The sequence below is a fragment of the Dermacentor variabilis genome, chromosome 2, assembly GCF_050947875.1.
Source record: "Dermacentor variabilis isolate Ectoservices chromosome 2, ASM5094787v1, whole genome shotgun sequence".
Lineage (NCBI taxonomy): Eukaryota > Metazoa > Arthropoda > Arachnida > Ixodida > Ixodidae > Dermacentor > Dermacentor variabilis.
In genome coordinates, this window is record NC_134569.1 from 52,685,277 (window position 1) to 52,707,776 (window position 22,500).

The window sequence follows — 22,500 nt, forward strand, 5'->3', positions numbered from 1 at the left end:
ATCGTTCTTCATGCAACAATGCAAAGAGCATACTGCACACTGATCCTGAGACAAATAGTCAGACCTCTCTAGTTTAGTAAGAAAAGCACCTAACAGACTTTAAATTTACAATATTACTTCGTTACCTATTCTATCTTTTCATAGTAACCTCTTCACAGATCTTGGGAGAAATACCAACACTTTAGAATATCACAAGTAAAAAAATGTCGTGTGCACGTATCATGACGGCTTCTGGTAGAACCGAGAGAAGCTGGCTTCATGTGGTTTGGTTTGTTGATACTCATGCTTCCATGATAAAATAAACACATGAAATTGATTGAAGCCCCATGATTGTTCTTGTTTTCCTTTTTTTTTGGTTTTGGCTTTTGGTTTTCAAAATGGACTGTCTTTTTTTTTTCTTGCCGGAAAACACGCGGGAATTCTGAACACACACGTTGCGAGAGTTTACACCCCTCCCCCCCCCCTCTTCTGAAGCGATCGCTTCATCTCTTTCTTCGGCGAATCAGAGTCACGTCATCCCTTTAGCCCACAGCTACAAAAAACAGTATCAGATGGAGCGGCGTTGATGACAGCACCTGATGCCAGTGGGTAAACATTTCGCTATAATGAAGCTCTGTCAGTAAGTGCCGCCGCGCTCCCTTACAGACTCGCGATCAATTCATCAATCTCGTTCCGAGCGCGCTGCTGCCACTGAGAGGGCTACTCTCAAAGTTGACTCTTCCGTGTTGAGCCTAATGCAACATTCGTGTATGCACGGGAACAAAATTCCGACACGAAATGTCGCCAGCACGTGCTTCAAGTTTTCTTTTTCTTGAATTTTTCTGGCATGTGGCTACACATATAGTATTTTATCACTTTCAGGGAGAGTCCCTACGCCAAGCGAGCCTCCGCAACTTAACAGAAAAGCGTCACCAGAATCGATTAAATGCCGTTTAATGTTGTCTTCCCGGACATTAATGCATACAAGCAAGAAGTTCTATATATATTCTCTTGTTTCTCTCGACGTAGGGTACAAGCTTGGCTTTGGATACCATCGGGTCAGCCTAGCAGGCTTATCGCGGACATACGCGAGCCATATCAGTAGTTCCGTGCAGAATTACGTAGTCCTGAGGCATCCAACGTTATGACTGCTGGAGGCCTCCAGAAGTATTTTCTTGTTATAAGAAACCCACTGGTTAACTAACGCATTACTGCACAGCGTTAGCAAAGTGTCGAAAAAATTACTCGTTCTTTTCTCTCTCATTTCCATCTGAAAAGAAGTCAGTGAATATTACACATCGCGGACTAAAAGATCAACCGCATAAAAGGGATTGATGTGATCCTTTTGGCGTGCACATCCTGGTTCACGGCCCTTTTTTTTCTTTTTACTTATGGCTCTATCATTGCTAGAGCACCTGAAATTATCGCAATCACACGGCCTGTTTAAAATACAGAAGCCTTTTGCTTAAGCCTTCTATCTGCACTTCGTATATAGGTTCTTTTTTTTTCGTACCTGAAAGTAATCGACGCCTCTTCCTAAGTTCACGCAGCTTGTCCTGACCCCTCAGAATCTGATCCATTGATACGCTTTGTCATTCTTAAACCACCTTCATTGTTTCAACCATGTTTATAGAAGTCACCAATTAAACATAAGCGATACTGTTTGTTTATATTGAGGCTTCCTTGCAAAGAGCGAAAACGACAGGGAGCACCACAACCACAACTTATGGCCCGGATAATGTAACAATATCACTTCAATGCTATTCCTTTTCATCAGTGTCCAGAGACACGGCTCATCACCCACGTGATCACCAAGATCAACAGGTCATTAATGGTGTATGATAAGAACGAAAAAAAAAACGATCAGTAAGGAAGCCTTACTGGCCTATATTCTGCGCGATAACACATACGCTAGCCTGTGTTACTGCGCTAGCCAAACTGCGCTAGCCAATCAGCGCAGTTCTTATGTTAAAAAACGCGCGCATATCTGTTTTGTGCCCTATAGCATGCAGCACAGCAGCGCCATTGACAAACAACGTAGCCAAACGTGAAGTGATTGAGACGCAACAAGTGTTCGAATAAAGACGTACAGACTAGAAAATTTCGTGTGAACGGTCGGAGAGTGACTCTGGCTTGTGTCAAGCAACTCGTACGAAAGAAAAGTTTTCTCAGCTCGAGCCCTGCATAACTCTAAACTAAGTACGCGCCTTGCCGGCATTTTCCCGACTGAAGTGACAAGTATTTCACTTGTGTTGCTTACACACGCACACACACACACGTGAGCGCGTCCACAGACACGCATGCGCGCAGAGACATACAGAAAGAAACGGACTCACAAAAGAAAAAACTATACTAAGGTCACTTACGCTGTACGCCTTCAAACGAAAATTAATTTCGGCCCAAGACAGAGCAAGCCACTACGCCCTTACATATTATGTCTCAGTGTTCAAAGCTAAAAAAAAGATAGCCCTTGCTGCATTCTTGGAATCTCTAACTTACATTCCGCGCATTTTGTTACTCCCTCTGTACGGTTAGACAAAAGGTGCGCATACCCGCGCTCCTATGCAGAGTGCTTGACTGCCCAACGCACATTCACGGTTTGAGCGTGGCTTTCAGCACCATGGTGTAACCCAGGACTGGCCTACTTCACCACAGCCTTGCTGTATGGTCCTTGGCAAAGCTCTACGCGCAAGGCACGCACTTAGGGCTCTGCGCCGAATCAGCAGTAATCAGATTTATTCGCATGGCTCGCGAGTATACACACAGTTTGTAAAGCACCGACAGAGCAGCTGACGGGGCCGCTTGGTTAACTTTCCCTGCGGCTCTTTGTTTACTCGATGCACGCGAAGAATCCTGCGGTATACGGAGGAAAAGGCAGCTACGGGCTTAACGCATGCAGGCAAACTGGGTGGGCGGTTGCGAACAAAGCGCCGATTAATTAGACTATTGCTCTTTTTCACTCCGGCTCAGCGAAGAACACTTTAGAAGGCTCGAGTTAAGAATCGAGTTTTTGGAAGCAACTTTTTGGTTATGAGCGCTATTTGTAAAGCACGCAAGCTGAAGTCGTATGCACGCCTAAGTTTGGGCAGGTTGGTCACGCAGTTTATATGTGCTGAAGCTACGGTTCTTGTGCTTATATGGGCTCGTTTTGACTAATGCTGGAACCAGTCGCACTACAAGCTTTATTAACACACCTAATCACTTTTTGCAGCAAATTAAAGGCTGCAAGAACAGATTAAAGGAACGTACCACTGGTTGCCCAAGCACTGCGCTATAGATTTGTGCATGTTTTCTCACCGGGTGCATGTTATACGAGTCTAAGTGAGCAATATTATTTGTTTACGAAATCTCGGCGCCAACAGTGGCTTGCGACAACAGTACTGCTAGGATACCACCAGCAAAGTATCCATCACACCGCTTTTAAAGACAGCTACCATTCTTCGCAAAATATTCTGAACCAGGTACTTGGTGAGTTCCAGATAATAGGCTAGCGATTGTAAAAGGCGCAGAAATTACGCTTGTCTAAAACCCAAGCCGAGGCATGGTTCTAAGGCACGTCGACGTGATGTAAAGTTCCCGTGGTATCATCATCATCATCATCATCAGCCTGGTTACGCCCACTGCAAGGCAAAGGCCTCTCCCATACTTCTCCAACTACCCCGGTCATGTACTAATTGTGGTCATGTTGTCCCTGCAAACTTCTTAATCTCATCCACCCACCTAACTTTCTGCCGCCCTCTGCTACGCTTCCCTTCCCTTGGAATCCAGTGCGTAACCCTTAATGACCATCGGTTATCTTCCCTCCTCATTACATGTCCTGCCCATGCCCCCAATTCTTTTTCTTGATTTCAACTAAGATATCATTAACTGGCGTTTGTTCCCTCACCCAATATGCTCTTTTCTTATCCCTTAACGTTACACCTATCATTCTTCTTTCTATAGATCGTTGCGTCGTTCTCAATTTAAGTAGAACCCTTTTCGTAAGCCTCCAGGTTTCTGCCCCGTACGTGAGTACTGGTAAGACACAGCTGTTATATACTTTTCTCTTAAGGGATAATGGCAACCTGCTGTTCATGATCTGAGAATGCCTGCCAAACGCACCCCAGCCCATTCTTACTCTTCTGATTATTTCAGTCTCATGATCCGGATCCGCAGTCACTACCTGTCCTAAGTAGACCTATTCCCTTACCACTTCTAGTGCCTCACTACCTATCGTAAACTGCTGTTCTCTTCCGAGACTGTTAAACATTAGTATTCTGCAGATTAATTTTTAGACCCACCCTTCGGCTTTGCCTCTCCAGGTCAGTGAGCATGCATTGCTATTGGTCCCATGAGTTATTAAGCAAGGCAATATCGTCAGCGAATCGCAAGTTACTAAAGTATTCTCCATTAACTCTTATCCCCAATTCTTCCCAACCCAGGTCTCTGAATACCTCCTGTAAACACGCTGTGAATAGCATTGGATAGATCGTATCTCCCTGCCTGACGCCTTTCTTTATTGGAATTTTGTTGCTGTCTTTATGGAGGACTACGGTGGCAGCGGAGCCGCTATAGATATCTTTCAGCATATTTACATACGGCTCGTCTACACGCCGATTCCGCAATGCCTCCATGACTGCTGAGGTTTCGACTGAATCAAACGCTTTCTCGTAATCAATGAAAGCTATATATAAGGGTTCGTTCGTATAAGTTCGCACATTTCTCTATCACCTGATTGATAGTGTGAATATGGTCTATTGTTGAGTAGCCTTTATTCCTGCCTGGTCCTTTGGTTGACGGAAGTCTAAAGTATTCCTGATTCTATTTGCAATTACCTTAGTAAATACTTTGTAGGCAACGGACAGTAAGCTGATCGGTATATAATTTTTCAAGTCTTTGGCGTCCTCTTTCTTATGGATTAGGATTAGGTTAGCGTTTTTCCAGGATTCGGGTACGCTCGAAGTCATGAGGCATTGCGTATACAGGGTGGCCATTTTTTCTAGAACAATCTGCCCACCATCCTTCAACAAATCTGCTGTTACCTGATCCTCCCCAGCTGCCTTCCCCCGTTGCATAGCTCCCAAGGCTTTCTTTACTTCTTCCGGTGTTACTTCTGGTATTTCAAATTCCTCTAGACTATTCTCTCTTCTATTATCGTCGTGGGTGCCACTGGTACTGTATAAGTCTCTATAGAACTCCTCAGCCACTTGCCCGATCTCATCCATATTAGTAATGATATTGCCGGCTTTGTCTCTTAACGCATATATCTGATTCTTGCCTATTCCTAGTTTCTTCTTCACTGTTTTTAGGCTTCCTCCGTTCCTGAGAGCATGTTCAATTCTATCCATATTATACTTCCTTATGTCAGCTGTCTTACGCTTGTTGATTAACTTCGAAAGTTCTGCCAGTTCTATTCTAGCTGCAGGGTTAGATGCTTTCATACATTGGCGTTGCTTGATCAGATCTTTCGTCTCCTGCGATAGCTTACTGGTATCCTGTCTAACGGAGTTGCCACCGACTTCTATTGCAGACTCCTTAATGATGCCCATAAGATTGTCGTTCATTGCTTCAACACTAAGGTCCTCTTCCTGTGTTAAAGTCGAATACCTTTTCTGTAGCTTGATCTGGAATTCCTCTATTTTCCCTCTTACCGCTAACTCATTGATTGGCTTCTTATGTACCAGTTTCTTCCGTTCCCTCCTCAAGTGTAAGCTAATTCGAGTTCTTACCACCCTATATGGTCTCTGCAGCGCACCTTGCCGAGCACGTCCACATCTTGTATGATGCCAGGGGTAGCGCAGAGTATAAAGTCTATTTCATTTCTAGTCTAGTCATTCGGTCTCCTCCACGTCCACTTTCGGCTATCCCGCTTGCGGAAGAAGGTATTCATTATCCGCATATTATTCTGTTCTGCAAACTCTACTAATAACTCTCCCCTCCTATTCCTAGAGCCTATGCCATATACCACCACTGCCCTGTCTCCAGCCTACTTCTTGCCTACCTTGGCATTGAAGTCGCCCATCAGTATAGTGTATTTTGTTTTCACTTTACCCGTCGCCGATTCCACGTCTTCATAGAAGCTTTCGACTTCCTGGTCATCATGACTGGATGTAGGGGCGTACACCTGTACGACCTTTAATTTGTACCTCTTATTAAGGTTCCGAACAAGACCTGCCACCCTCTCGTTAATGCTATAGAATTCCTGTACGTTACCAGCTATATTTTTATTAATCAGGAATCCGACTCTTAGTTCTCGCCTCTCCGCTAAGCCCCAGTAGCACAGGACGTGCCCACTTTTTAGCACTGTATATGCTTCATTCGTCCTCCTAACTTCACTGAGCCCTATTATATCCCATTTACTGCCCTCTAATTCCTCCAATAGCACTGTTAGACTCGCCTCACTAGATAACGTTCTAGCGTTAAACGTTGCCAGGTTCAGATTCCAATGGCGGCCTGTCCGGTATCAGGGTGGTATCAGGGTGGTACATGGCATCAGGGTGTGTTTGTCAAGATTAAATTCAGCACTGATGGGGCTCGCTCGAAAAGAATGCAGCACTATCCTGATTTCAAGGAATACGAATGCCGACAAAGAAGCCGTAAAAGCTGCAGTTGTATCATCGTTTCGTATATTAAAAGCGCAAAATAAAGGAGAGTATCACGCGCAAGTGTATCATGCGAGAACCATGCTCTCTACAGCTACGCTTCCACTTGATGCTGGACGCTGCTAATTTTCCCGTAACGAGCTCTTCTCCTCAGAGAAGAAGCGCCACAAAGGTAAGAAAGAGCTGCCACTCCAGGGGAGGCCAAGACGACGCGAGAGGCTCATGGACGTTTCCCGGAAGGAAGCCGCGCCAAACTGGTGCCTGCCATATCCTGAGAAACAGTATAAAAAACCAGTTGGGAGTGACTCCTCCCATTCCCACGGCCAGACCCTCTCTCCGCCTTTGGGCCCGGTGGAACTTGGTGGGGCCGCCGGTCCAACATTCAGTCTGCAACAGTGTTGTTTGCGATTCTTGGTTGGCTATCGTCCTGGTGGGTTGTGACCTATGCGTGATTGGCTACCGCCAGGAGGGAGGGTTGGAACAGCGGTGTTATAATGACGGTGCAGAGAGAAAACAAGCCGCTCCGGGCAAGGGAAACGAGGCTTTTCCAGACGCTTGTTGCTGAACACTTGACTTTCCTGTTTTTCCTGTTCAACGATGTAAATAAGTTTTGTTCAAGTGCCAGTAAGCCTGTTGGTTTTCGATTTCCCAACTTCCGAGCTTCTGATTTCTTCAACCCAAAGCATCCACCACGCTACCGTATGGAGCCGGGTTTGAGATAACCTAGCGCCGCAACACCGTCCCTTTTTTCTCCCCGCTGCTCGGAAAGCCAGTTTCCCTCACCTTGGAGGTCATTAGCCCCGGCTCCTTGGTATCGAAGCAGCTTCCCCGACTAAGACGCCTCCACAGCCAATCGGCAAACCTGTTATTACTTTTGAATAAAAGTCAGCTTACTCTCCGTCCTCAAGGTGCCAAAACGTGTATTACTTTCCTCCGCCTAACCGAACTCCCAACAACACTTTCAATCGATCAACTTCCCACACGACACAGCTTACGCAGTGCCACTCGCGCATGCCGCAGTCAAGGTGCGCACTATCAGCTCACACCTGGGATCTTAGCATGACGAAGAGAGGTTGGCACTAGTGATGCTCGCCAGCAGCATAACAGCCAGCCAGCCGCCCCCCTCCCCCGTCTCTCTCTCTCTCTCTCTCTCTCTCTCTCTCTCTATATATATATATATATATATATATATATATATATATATATATATATATATATAAATTGGTAATGCCGCCCTATCTACGCGACCCAAGCGAAAATCGAATCACGCTTTGTTTTTGTCCATTTGCTGCACGCTTCGCTAAAAGCACAGGTGTAGATATTGGTTTCAGAGATGAGGCCCTGCTCTCTCACTGGCGTCTTCTATCTTCATGGCGCCCGCAACTGCGATCAACGGAGCCATATATATGGCGCCATCGCTTTCGGCCGCTACGATCAATCTTGCATGCGCATCAGCCAGCGCTGTCCTGACTTTCCCTTTGTGGGTTCTCGATACCGCCCCCTTCCCCCCCCCCATTAGCACCCCCCCCCCCAATGCACCAACTCGAACCTCATCTCGACAAATAAAATAAAGTAATGGTATGGCTTTGCATGACGCATTAACGCTCAATGATGTGGGTAGCGCTTACGCCAGCGGTTGGGCCATTCGAGGAAAGGTGAATAAATTCTTGCAAAAGTAGCGGCACTTTGCGTACTGCTGCGACGGCAGAAAAGCGCTTGACTGATGTTGCCGGGGTTCAAGTGCTGTTCTGGCGAGGGCGGCGCTTTCCTCGGGGAGAGGACGCGAGCTGTCAGGGCGTGATATAGCACGCTTCACGAGGTTTTACTTCCCGAACACGCAAGACAATATCTCAGATCGGAACGCTTGCAGAACGTTGCAAACGGGGTTGTGCCATAGGGCCTCGGAAAGTTTGGTCAGCAGACAGGAGGCAGTCTCTCTGCCCACCCGTTTTAACATAATCTCGGGTGCTTTCCTGAGGCCTCCGTTCGCCGCTACTATTTCTACTTTCGCATGCTGAATAGTCTTCCCACAATGCATATTCGCGCTGCGGTGAAGCGTACTAAAACAAATTCGCCATAATAGAACGCATATGCGGCCCTTGGTTCACGGACTTCGTCGTTCTCGCTCAAGCGGCCGGCGGCCGCAGTTGGCAGCTTACTTCTGGCACCATTTCAATTCTGGAACAAAAATAAGGATCATTTGCGAAGTTCCGCAGACGAATAAAAGAAGGCATAGAAGGTAGTAAATGGACGTTCACAGAAGCACACAGTTCCATAAACAAATCTCAGCGAAGGAAACCTAGCACCGATTCTTTCCCCTCCAATTTATATGTGACGTCATCGGATGGCCCAATAGGAGCATGCTCTTGGTCGATAACGTTATCGACACATGGCTTAAGAGTCCTGGACCCGGCGTCCCTCGTCAGTGGGCAATACCGCAGAAGCAGCGACAGGATGCTTAATCGCGTCTTGTTTTTCGGCCAAGTACGTTACTTTGAACACGCCCATTGTTTGAGATCAGATTACTTTTGTTTGCTACTGCTCTGTTGCCCACAGAGCTTTTTCTCTTGTTTTATGCATGCACTGCACTGGGCAAATCGGCTTGTCCTTAGCGTTGACGTATAATTAAATCCCGGTCCTACGAGAAAAACGACTCGTAACACCTGTAACTCAGACGAAACTTGGTGCTCATCTGAACCTGATATAATTGATAATTACTCGAATAATATTTCCGGAATGGTGACCAAACTATTCGCTGGGCAGAAAATTATGGCTCGTGACATCGCTGACATCAAGGCTTTCCAGCAAAATGTTAACAAGCGTTTCGACGCTCTGAAATACAATGTGGCCACCCTCTAATATACTACCGCTGATCCTAGAGTCTCGTTTGATCATTCTGGTTCTGATGTACGCTCTATATCTCAGGCCGTTTCGGAACTAATAAAAAGAATGATGACCTTGAAAACCGCTCCAGACGCAACAATATAATTTTGCATGGACTTGTTGAACATAATGCTGAAAACACACACACGTTTTTGTCTAATGCATGCCAGTTTTCCGCATAGAAACTTCAAATTGAATGTCCGTCCATCGAACGCTGTCATAGAATAGACACCAAACGTGAAGGTAGATCGCGCCCAATTATATTACGAGTATCAGACTTGAAGAACAAAGTAGAAATAATGAAAATTGTCTCAAAGCATAAAGGAACAAAAATTTACATTACTGAAGATTTCTCGGCTAATGTACGTGTCATTCGCAACAAGCTATGGGCAGCAATCTCTTCTTTTTCCGGACCATGCCTCTGTGGTGAGGTCGCGTTATGACCACATATTTATAAATGGTGTCCACTACAGGTAGAATGATACAGCTAACGCCTTAGTTGACAATTCTGGTCTCGCTGCAAACACCGTAGTGAATAATTCCAGTCTTTCTGAAGGCTTGCCAAGCACTCTACCGGCTACGTCGTATTCACATTGACATATCTGCGACTCTTACAAGCTTACTTTCTTGAATTTGCATACAAGAAGTCTAGTAAATAAGTGCCCGCTGTTTCTTTTCCTGGTAGCCTCCTATTCCCCTCATTTCATTGGTGTCACCGAAAGCTGGCTTCGCGATCACATCCATGTCTCTGAAATCACTCCAACAGGCTATGTAGCTGTCTGATCAGACCACAAAACTGGCAAGGGAGGTGGTGTCGCCCTTTCTTTTCAAATCTTAGTTGAAGTTTTTGGTTATCTATCCTCCAGCAGATCTTGACTCTGTTTGGTGTAAATTGTACCTAGGTAATAAAGCAATCATAGTCTCGGTTTTCTACAATCCACCTGCCTCCTCACCCGATAACATTTCCCTTCTCGCTGATTATATCAACACGCACAGTTTTCATGTATTTAGTATAATTCTAATGGGAGACCTTAACACACCAGATATTCACTGGCCCTCACTATCGCATCGCAGTTCTTTAGGTAGCAAACTAATTAACTTTTCGTCATCTTTTGAGCTTACACAAGTAGTTTATGGCGCAACAAGACAAAACGCACTTCCTTGACGTTGTGTTCATTAGTTAAGACCTTGTTTTATAAGCTGTCCGAGTGTGAAGTTACTGAAGGAATCTCAGATCACAAGGCAGTGTTTATATCCCTTAACTGCACAGTCTGTAAACCGCGTGCCGAAATTCAAACTGTTTTCGACTTTAATCGCTCTGACGACACATCTATTCTTGAAGTTTTATCAGAACGTTTCGAATCGTTTTGCGCACTCAGTAAAGGTTGTTGCGTGAATACACTAGTTCGCCAATTTGAAAACATTACAAAGCTGTCTGTTCAACGCTTTGGTCCATTTAGAAGTAAGAAAATATCGTGTTATCCCTTGGATAACTAGAGAAATTTTGCAATTATCACGCCGCGTTAGAAGACTGAGACGTTCAAAACGCAGTAATGACCGAGATGCAGTTGCTAGATTCACATCTGCCAAAAAGGAACTAAATTTGAAAATGAATATGGCCAAAGATTTTTCTTTCAGGTCGAGCGGCCGGGATTGCTAAGAAATAATCCTCGGAAGTTCTGGCGTCCTTTCATGCCTGCTACTGATTCTTCATCTTCATGTACTATCAATGATGAAAGTGTAAACGATCCAGCACGCATCTCTAATGCGTTGAATGAATATTTCCATTTTGTTTACACAAACGATTCTCATGTCTAACCTGCTTTTGATAATAATTCAGCTTTTTCTATTTCCGACATTGCAGTTAATGGTAAAGACATGCATAATTTGATTTTAAATTTAGACACAAGAAAGTCTAGTGGCTCTGATGGTATTCCTAATTTGTTTTTACTTTGCTATTCGCAATCTAGAAATTATATTCAAGAAGTCTCTAGAAACAGGAATCTTTCCTTCATCATGGAAACTTGCAAAAGTAGTACCCTTGCATAAAACAGGTAACAAGACAGACGTAACGAATTACAGACTAATTTCCATAACTTCCCAATCGTGCAATATGCTGGAACATATTATTTACAAACACATAATACATTTGCTAGAGTCGAACAACAGTCTAAATAATGTTCTTCATGGCTTTAGACGTGGTTTCAGTAATATCACGCAGTTAACCCACTTCACCCACAACATTGCTGATCGATTCGATCTCGGTAAACAGATTGACACTATTTTCATTGATTTTTCTAAAGCTTTCGTTTCATTACTTCATTCTCACCTCTTGCACAAATTAAATGGGATACTAAAAAATTCCCGTCTGGTCGATTGTATTGCTAGTTTCCTTTCTAACCGGTCCCAATACGTCGACTTTAGTTCTGCAAGGTCATCCATATTTGAAGTAGGCTGCGGGGTTTCTCCAGAGTCCTTCCTCTGTCCTTTATTGTTTTTAATTTATGTCAATGACCTCCAAAATGTTTCTTCCAGAATTCTTCTTTATGTTGACGATTGCGTCTTATACGACGTGATTCACTCTCCGACTAGTTATAAGCGACTGAACGATTCCCGTGTCTCTTTCGGTGCTTGGTATAAAAATGAAAAATGAACATTTATTTTAAGAAAACTGTTGTTTTGTCCTTCACTAAAAGAGCAGCACCTGTAATTGGGACATATTCCTTGAATCGATCATCTTTAACCCCAGTTCGACAATACAAATACCTTGGCGTAACATTTACTCACACTCTCTCATGGACTACACACATTCACCAAACATGTTCAAAGGCCCTAAAACAACTTGCATACCTACGTCGCACTATGCAAAAGGTTCCCAAGGCAACTAAACTCTTGTTCGCCTCGTTATCTATTATGCCGCCACAGTCTGGTTACCCCATAACCAAAATAACATAATCGAACTAGAAGCAGTTCAGAAAAAAGCCGTCCGTTTCATTTTTCACTGGTATGACTGCTATTCTTCACCCACGTCTACCCTCAACTATGCTGAAACTAACATTACTTTCAGTACGTCGTGATGTGGAATCATTAAAATATTTCCACAACATAATTAACAAGCCCTATCATACTTCAAACACAGCTTGCATATCTTTCACCAAGCCTTCTTGCACGCGTTACTTCCACGAGCTTAACCTTAACCCTTTCTATGCCCGTACAAATACTTTCAAGTACACTTTCTTTACGCGCACTATAGAAGTATGTAATTCCTTACCTTGCTGCCTTCGTTCACTCCCGATAAGCTAATTCGACAGTGCTCTCTATGAAAACCAGTATGTGTAACTACTTAAATTAGGTTTAGTTTATACTTTATGTGTATGTATTCCGGTGTTTTGCCGCTTTTAAGAATCGATGAAAACGATTTTCCAGTTCTTTGACTGTCGTACAAAAGTTGTGAGAGTCATTGTTGATTTCACTTTATTTTTTGTTCGCCACTGTTGTTACCCACTCCTGCAATGGCCCTCCTATGGGACTGCACTATGTACAAATAAAAAAAAATAATCACGCATTGTTCCTGACCACCGCAGTGACAAAAGGCTGTTTCTTATAACAATGCAGGTAGTTGCTTTTGAGGGAGGTGACTCATGAAGCTTGGACCATTTGCTTTGTTCAGTCGCTGCTGCATGTGAGTATGGCGATACCGCTATGCATGTGGATATAGTTCTTAGTTTGGTGAACGCCTAATGCTTTCTCGCAACTGAAGGCATTGTTTGCGTGGAACTTCCCTCGATCAATTCACTAGAAGAAGGCAGAGAAAAGCAGCCAACGAGTGCATTGATGGTAAGCAGTGACAAACAGCCAACGTGCGCTAGAATGTTTGCGTGATGGAAGACTGCACTGTGTATGTCGCATCCTATACGAGTGCAACTAACCGAGAAAACGACGTTATAGTTATAGTGAATGAGGTTTACCTAGCCATGTGATGCAGTGCCTGGCGTCTCCGAGATTTGTCCATGCTTTGCGCAGCAAATGAGTTACCAGCCAAGAGCATAACTGGCGAAACGATGGGAAAGTCCAAACAAGAGCCTCGTACATACCTGGTGAATACGCTTGCGTTTACCCAACGTTTCTGTCGTTACGCCAAGCACTTCAGGTAACCGATACCTGTTTTCTCCGGATTTCGAGTTGACAGCGTGCGCTAATACAAAGGACAGGTGCCACAACACAAACCATCGTTCTCTGCATGCCGCATCCACGGTTTTCATGGGCTGTTTTCTGATCCAAATTTATGTTTGCTGGTGGTAGTAATCAATAAGACAGAGAATTAAAAGAAAGTCTGACCCCGCCCAACGCGTTTCGCTGCGCATCACGGATGCTGTCATCCAAAAATAACGAGCGTCCTTGTTGAACGGGCCATCAATGTCGTTGTCTTTCGTCGCAACTGGTCATTTCTACTATTGCCATTGAGTGTGGCACTTAAAACTTTATTCGGAAACGTTTAAATCTAGGAGTATCTTGACTGTTCTTAAAGGACCCCTCACCATGTTCCATATAAAATTTTCGTCCCCTAGCCTGGTTGTTTGCTTTAACTGCGAGAAAAAACAAGGACACGTCAACTGTTTATTTTTGGTAAGCAAGCAACATACACATTTCGCAACCTATGCACGTGTCCGCGTGGTCACTCGCACATGTGTCAATAAACATAAAAACGTAAAAGATATCTGCTGGGTAAGGTTGCCACAAACTATCACCAAAAAACCATGAGCCATTTTTACACTATCATCAAAAGAGGGAGAGATAACATAAGAAAGAATAGAGCACAGGAAGAAAAAACAGGAACAGACCGCGAGCATGTGAAGGAAACGGATATGGCACTTAACGATAAACCAGAGTAAAGGCGAAGGATGAGGGCATAGAATCATTTGAAAAAAGCAAAAAGGCAAAAAAAAAACATAACGGGGAATATCACACCGCTCAGCAAATGTGGCAGTGACGTCATGAAAACATAAAGGCTCATAATATGGTTTACTGAGAACAACAATAGAAGGGGGGGTGACGGCAACGGAATTTACAAACGTGGTTATGTAAAAAGTGAAACCTTGTGAAAAACTCACGCTCGCCCGCAGTCGCAGCACAATGTACCTACGACGAACAAAACCAAAAGACAAAAAAAAAACCTTAGACCGCCAAAAGGAATTTTTTGCGAGGTATATTCTAGAAAATCGGCTTCTTCTGGTAACGAGACAGATAGCGTGCTGATATATTTATCGCCATCTTTTAATATGTAGGACACCTGGACACCTCCCCTTTCAGTCTGATCCCTCAAATGGAACAGGAACGTTGTGTTATTAAAAATTGGCTTACAAGGGTTGTTTCTTCCGCCCTTCTCTTTTCCTGTGCATCTGTCACAGTGTAGGATGAAAGTTCCTGGTGTTCGACTGGTGTTCCCGTGCCCTTTCACTGAAACACCTGCCCGTTTGTCCAAAATAAATGTCACATGTCAAGGAAATAGCATATACTACCCCACAAACACAATCTGTGTAGTGCGTTTTGTGCACGGTTGAACACTGAGGCCTACTCCTGCATGTTTATTTCGCGTGTCCTCGTTTTTTCGCGCAGTTAAAAGAAACGTCTAAAGCTATGAACCAACTAACCCGCCAGAACGTCCTACCCACCCTGGAACTTGTAAAGCGACCTCCAGGGCATGTCCTACCCCCTTTTATTGCGATAACACTTATACAGCATGGACACTCCAGGCGCATTTCTGCCGTCGTCGTCGCCTCGAGCTTCCGCGTAAAGTCCAAGGGCGCGCCGTGTGCTGCATGCGCGAGTGAAAGCGTGCCAGGGTGAGCTGGCAATCGTGGCTCAATCTCGCGCACGCAAGCGAGCAAAACGGGGAGGAAGCTCGCCGTCTTCCGTCGCACGCAAGGATAAGGGGGGAGGGTAGGAAAGAGGGGCGCGTTCTACTCCGGGCGGCCTGGGCCGCTGTATATTGAATGCCATCTGCGACGGGGACAGAACCCGCCGTGCGCTGTTTTCGTGGCTTAGCTCGCGTTGGGGGGGGGGGGGGGGGGGGATAGGAGACGCAGCATGAAAGTCAATTCGCTCGCTGCTGCTGCCGCGCTTCCTCATTCCAGCGTTTCGACAGCGAGAGGCCGCTTTCGCCGGGAGTTATATGGGAAGCGGCTTTCTCGCCTTTTTTCCCGGGACCTTTTCTACCTCTCCCCGCGCCTGCTCTGAAGCAGTTCCAACGCGGCTGCCCCTGCTGGGGCCATAGCTGCCTTGGTGTGTTTTCTACACCATGAACTAAGAACCAACCTTGCTCCGTTACAAAGACATCCTACGTCATCATACACGCATTCGTCGCACCCACGCCACACCACCGCCGTCCTTCTCACGAGAGGAAGCAGTGGCATTACGACAGTTACAAACCGCAACTTGTCCAAATCTTGTCTCTCTCAATAAATTCTACCCACACTGTTATGCAGATCGTTGCCCTGGCTGTGGCAGCTCGCCCACAATCTTCCACGTCACGATTGAGTGCACTGCAAACCTCTTTCCTCCCTTGCCAACTCCAACTCTCCTTTACCCCCTACGCAACAAAGAGCTGTGGGACGATGCCCTCCGCGACGGACCTCCTGAGGTCCTCCGAGCTGTGATACAGCGGGCTCGAAACATCGCCGGAATCATCTTAGGGACCCTGGACTGAGGGTTCCTCCCACACTGCTCTCGCCGTTCAAATATTAATAATAAAGACGTTTTACTCTCCGCGGTCATGGAGTGAAATGTGTTCCTGTTGGCTTGTGCGCGCTTGACGCCATGTTTGTTAATTTAACTGGCATATGCCTATGTTTACGAATTTATACAGCTGATAAAACTATTATCCTTACTTCGTATAGCTAGCTGTCCACAAATTTGCTATCGCTAGCGATGCTTCGCCTTTCGGGCGAAACTGCTATTTTTTTAAGGTTTCATAACAGCGGCCTTGACAGCAAATGACATTTTGCGAGGCAATAGTGCGAGAAAGCAATCTGCACGTCCCCACAGCGAAGGTTCTGCCCCATTGCCGGACGTAACATCCCTACCTTGTCTTGGTAGGAATGTTACTTAGTAGACGGTCCACGTGACGTTCACGTGACGACCCCACCTCTTACTTCCCGCTTCTTCTTCCTGTTTTTTTTTCTTTTTTCTTGCTTCATTCCTTTTCTTGCTGCGTGACGAATTTGAAAACCTGGTCAAGGAAGGAGAAAGGCGGAATAATGTAGAAAAAAGAAGTGTTTGGGAAGGAAGTTTTTCGTGGCTCGTGTTTCACGCGAATCCGCGAGTCGCTCGCATTGCTGTTGAATGTTAGTGAGGTGAAGGCCATGCACGTGAAGCGGAGGTGACTGCCTGTGACGTCGTCGCTACTGCCTGAGAGTGCGGCTCCTATCGATAAGAGCAGCACGGGCTTTGGTTTTAAACTTCGTTCTCCTGGCATTCTCTCCCTGCATCCTAAAACGATACTTATGGACTGAAAGCTCATTTCAGTACAGGAAAACAAAAATCTGTAGGGCGGCGATGCTTCGCTCAAAATGTAAAAACGAACTTGTGGATCAACGACAAGGTTGTACGATCAAAACTGTAAGAACGAAAATAATAATATTCGATCAAAGCATGGCTCCCTTGCGCCGAAAGCCAGTGGAGCGCGTCGTTAAAACAGCCTCTCTTGACAAACGGCCAGTGTCAACGGCGGCATTTTAAACCTGTTTACACGTTTTATAAAACGCAGTGCATCACACGATGCATGAGATATGACGCGATCATAATGATCTTTCTGCAACCCTGCATGAAAAATGACTACAACCAAGCGAAGCTGTCCTTATTTATTTTTATGTTTTTTCACAACCTTTCGCATTTCCTTTTTTTTTCCTTTGCTACGCCCGCTCTGCCCTGCAAGCGCTACCTGCACTCATTAAGTCGTCAAGGCTTCCACTTAGCAGTATTAATGCTGGCCACAATTTCCCGGCATCGTCTACGAGAGCTACAATGCTCGCGTAATTAACTTCTTGACATTGTGCAATTTAAGGAGGTCAGTATTCACCGACACAGAAAATAGCTGTGTTTAAGACGGTTATAATGAACGAAGAACGCGCTCAAACCAAATTTTCCATTTTTATGGCAATAGTGAAAGCGCTTCTGCCTATCTTTTTGTTATATATTTCTGAAAATTGTGACCAGCGTTAAGAAAATGTGTGCAGTGAATACACCATTAATATATAGGCTCCGTTACTTTTTATTTTTTTATTTTTCGTGCTAGAACCTTCTTGAGCGCTCTCGTGAGTGCAGCTTTGTTTTTCCTGCTCCGGCAGCCTCTACCTTCAAAATGCCTTTCTTGCTCGTCATTGCGATCATCCTGCTATCTTCACCTTTTTTTTTCCTTTTTTGCGGGATTTGCTGAATTACGAGGTTCACGAAACTGTATCCGAAAACAAAAGTATACGAATTAAGCTGACGCCCAGTTATAACGGTGTAAAGCTTAACTTTTGCCACGTCACGGCCACTCTGTTTTTGTATTAGCAGTGTAACTGGGGTGGGAAGCTTGGACGCGCTTTCTTCGTGCTACTTTAATTGACAGCTAAATGGGAGCGAAAGTACAGCGCCTAAAGGAACGTTATGCATACAGGCTAAACTTTCGGAATATGAACACCTTAGGCCCGAATTTTGAGCGATAAAATTATTAAAATTGAGAACGTCTCCTGAAGGGCGAATAAAAAGTAATAAACTGCAATGTAGTGAAAAACTCGAAGTGACATTTAAGCGCAATGTGAAGACAAGTATGTTAGGCGAGTTCAAACCCACGCTTCGCAGTTACGTCACTCGCAACACACTAAGATAGAGATTTGCCGCTTCAGTTACTGTCTCTTTTTTTGTTAAGCCAAAAGCAATTTAAAAATGCTATACGTGGTAGTTAAGAAGAAAGCATGACGTACAACATGTCTGAGGACCAGCCTTCCGTAAAATTGAAGCTGGGAGTTGTTTAATAAGCGGATTTTCATGCAAATAATCTTGCTCTCCTGCGAGAAACAGAAACTGTAATAAATGTCTACCATTAGGAAACCTTGCACTATACCGCTTATTCTTCAACTCACAGTGGCAGAGATCGAAAGAAGTAAGACTAGAAAATTAAGAGTAAGATTACCAAAAGCTAAGCCGCGTTAATTTTTCTTTCAGTAAGCCCCAGAAGGTCACTGAATTTCGGCCAGCGACGTTCAATATAGCCTGTGGCAATAGTGATTAGCCTTCCGATGGGCTCTCACACATTACTTGAGCTTCGTCCATGAACTGCCTTTCCACTTCCGCTTATACCTCGACCGAAACAATTTCATGCCCTTGGGCAACGTGACTTGTCTGTCGCGTGCTTCTTAGCTTATCTTTAATTACACGTAATCGCGCTTCAGCAGCTCGCCATTCTGAACCTTTGTATAATTTGGATATTAGCAAGGCCAAGATCAGTGATTGAAATTCACCGTCTCTGTTAAACGTCGCTAATGAGAACGCGAAACAGAGCCCTTGTGATTTTGTGCCCTATACCGCCAACATCAAATGGCGCCTCCAGCACTGTTCCCTGTGAATACGGTGAAGATATATCCACTAACCTTCGTTTAACTATCCCTCAGTCCTATCCCTCTAGTTTGCGTGAAAATGCACTGGCTTCGTTATACGCTATCGAACAATTTTTCACACTTCAAATCTGCTTTAAGCAGCTCTCTCTTTCTGTCTTGTTCTGTTATAGCTTTGTTGCTCTGAAGAATTAGGTACCTCGGCCACTAAATTTCTTTTTGTTATACAGTAAGCAAAATAAAGAAACACACTATAATGCTAAAATCAGTAAGTGATTGAAAACAATGCCTAGAAAATTAATAAATATAACAATGCCGCACTGTAGTTGAAGTCAGCGAGCCATGGGTAAAAAGGAAAAAAAATTGGCGGATCCCACGCATACTTGGGAGTGGGTGATAAGCAATGTTTGTCGTCGTTGTCGTTGCTGTTGTCGTCGTTGTCGTCGTTGTTGTCGTCGTTGTCGTAGTCGTCGTCGTCGTCGTCGTCGTCGTCGTCGTCGTCGTCGTCGTCGTCGTTGTTGTTGTTGTTGTTGTTCCAAAACATGGCTCGTACCCACAGAGGGGGGGGATTAGCCACACTTCCGGAAATGTATTCCCCTCATTCTCCTTCTTCACGTCTGCAGGCTCACGTAACTTGAGCCAAGGATTTTGAAAAAGTGGTTAACCGCAGCTGAGTGAAACCAACGACATGTGGTTTGCCGTCATGAGGCGCTCCTCAAGATATGTTTATATTCCGCTTAATTAGTTATTTACCTGACATAAGTTATTCAAAAAATTTAATATTCACTTTAGGGCCAAGTGCGCTTCGTTACGTTGTAGAGGTGGTTCAGAAACGACCGATCCAATTTTATGTGCCGATGCCTAGAGCCGCACCGCCCGCTTCACCATGGTCTGCGCGCACGATTCTTTCGTTCAAAGCAGGGTTGAGAGCGCCGCAATACGATAGCGCTTGAGCGCAGTCGCGTCGTTTTATTTCATAATTCGTGGGCTTTCATTAAACGCCGAAAGAAATTACAGCGCAACATGTGCGTTGCCACAAATAATCAGATCGGTTGTTTCTGAATCCCTTCTACCACATAACAAAACGTACTTGGCCCTCAAGTGTATATTAAAGATGTTGCATAATTGATCTCAGTTAACTAGTTAAACGGAATACAAAACCCTAAGGAGCGCGACGTGACGGCAAACCATATGACATTGGTTTCATTCAGCTGCGGTTTACCACTTTTTGTTAAATCCTTGGTTCAAGAGTACGTGAAAAACCCTGTATATATTCCTGCAGAAATTGTAGCCATTTCTAACGATTAACATTTTTGCGAAGCCTTAGCTAACATTACATAAATATTGGAAATCTCATTGTGTAATAATGACACTCACTGCCACTCCCCTCTCTAATGCCACATGAGTCCGAGGGTACGTGAATAAATAAGTATACCTTAACGCTTCGCGCTTAATGCACGCTATGGTTCCTTTTGTTTACTCAAATTTTTCTTGATACCTAAACAGCGCAAGGGAAGGCTATACGGGGGAAAACGAAGGACGCAACACAAAAGCACCTGCTGAAGCGCAGGCGCCATGGATTCATACCGACTCGTTTAATCTCGTGGTTTCTGCGGTTTGTTTCTTAACACTCGGCTGCTTCTATAGCCGACTGCTTCACTGCTCTGCAGCTCAACGCCCCTCCCTCCATGCAGGTTGCAGTCTCGTTTTGTTCCCTTTACTCTTTTTTTTTTCTCGACAATCAGCTGCTTTCGTTGCCGACTTCTTCACACTTCCTGCTCCCTATTTCTGTTATCAAAATCGGGCAGTATACTCAGTGGCACGTACCCATTCTGGGGGATCGGCCAAGAGTTTTTACATGCCCGCCAAGTTGCAAATACCCAGCGACCCAAGTCGTCTATTCATGCAGACAACCAATGGGAAATACCCAATGGCTCAAGTCGTCTGTTCATGCAGACAACCAGTGGGAATGCCCAATGACTCAAGTCGTCTATTATTGCAGACAACCATTGGGAAATAACCAGTGACCCAAGTCGTCTATTCATGCATACAACCATTGGGAAATAACCAGTGACCCAAGTCGTCTATTCATGCAGACAACCTTTGGGAAATACCTAATGTCTCAAGCCGTCTATTCACGCAGACAACTATTGGTAAATACCCATTTACCCAACTCGTCTATTCAGCAGATAACCATTGGAAAATACCCAGTGACCCAAGTCACCCATTCATGCAGACAACCATTGGGAAATACCCACTAAGCCAAGTTCTATATCGGCAAAACAGCAGCAGCCAGCATCGAGCAGCCGCAAAGTGGGAAAGAGAGGAAAATAAAGCTTCGCTTTAAAAGTGCTGACATCGAATCACACTCAACGTTTTTGTGACTAAACTTTCTAGTACAAAGTGCCATGATATTGAGCAACGTGTTCATATTCCTGCATGGGCAACTGAAGCAGAAGCTTGGCGTGCCAACAACAGCGCCGTTACGCATAGCGCAGCTGTATGTAGCGCAGGAAGTGTAGTTCCGAGTAGCAAATGGGCCCATTTTGCACTGGTAAGTTTTACGTTCATCTTGGGACACTTAGCATCGCTTAGGATTGAGGAGCCACATTTTCACTGTTTAGAGAAGTATACATAGAGAATAAACAATTTTCTCAAGACCCCTCTTGTGCGAATATCACCTCACTCTGGCAATACGTGTATAAATGAAGGTGTCGTGAGCTACTTATGCGCCGAAAAATTCGTGACGAAAGGTATCTGTCGAGAAGCTCGAACGCTTAACCGCTTTAACTAAGCGCTGAAAGACAAGTAGATAAAGCAAACCAACCTCAAAAAGCGAAAAGAAAAAGGGAGTCATGGTGCGTATGTTTACCAAAGTCGCACAAGATGTCCAATAAATCCAGGCAGTGAACCTCTTTACGAAAGCGGTTCAACGAAAGCAACGGCACACTTTCCTGTAGTAGTGTTTGAACGAAAACTTTCTTCACGAGCAACGTAACGGTGGAAGCAATGTGGACTCTTAACGCACCTTTAGAAATCTGCTTCATTGCTTCCAATGGGTGCATTTCCTATTGTGCTATCATTCTCAGTTCGCTCAACAACTTGTAACCTGAGGAGATGTCAGCGACAAGTTATTCAAACAACCTGGAAAGTAAATCGTTCGTTCAAGCCGTGGCGTTTGAGTTTCCGTCCGCGTTGTAGACGTTTGCGTGCTAGTGGGCCACGCGGACGCCCGCGACACGGTTTCGCTTTTCGAAGCTGAGATGAGAACCCTGTCTTTTGAGCCCTCGCGACCACCCGCTCTTCAATTTTTCTGAAAACTTGCTTCGGCGTGCCAGAACTGCTCCCGCATGTCGCTTCGCGACTACAGAACTCGTTTCCGTTGTTTTTTTTTAAAACGAGTCAGTTTGCCGAACATTTTTTCTCTGCACGTTCTGAATGTAGTTTCTGAGTGGCACACA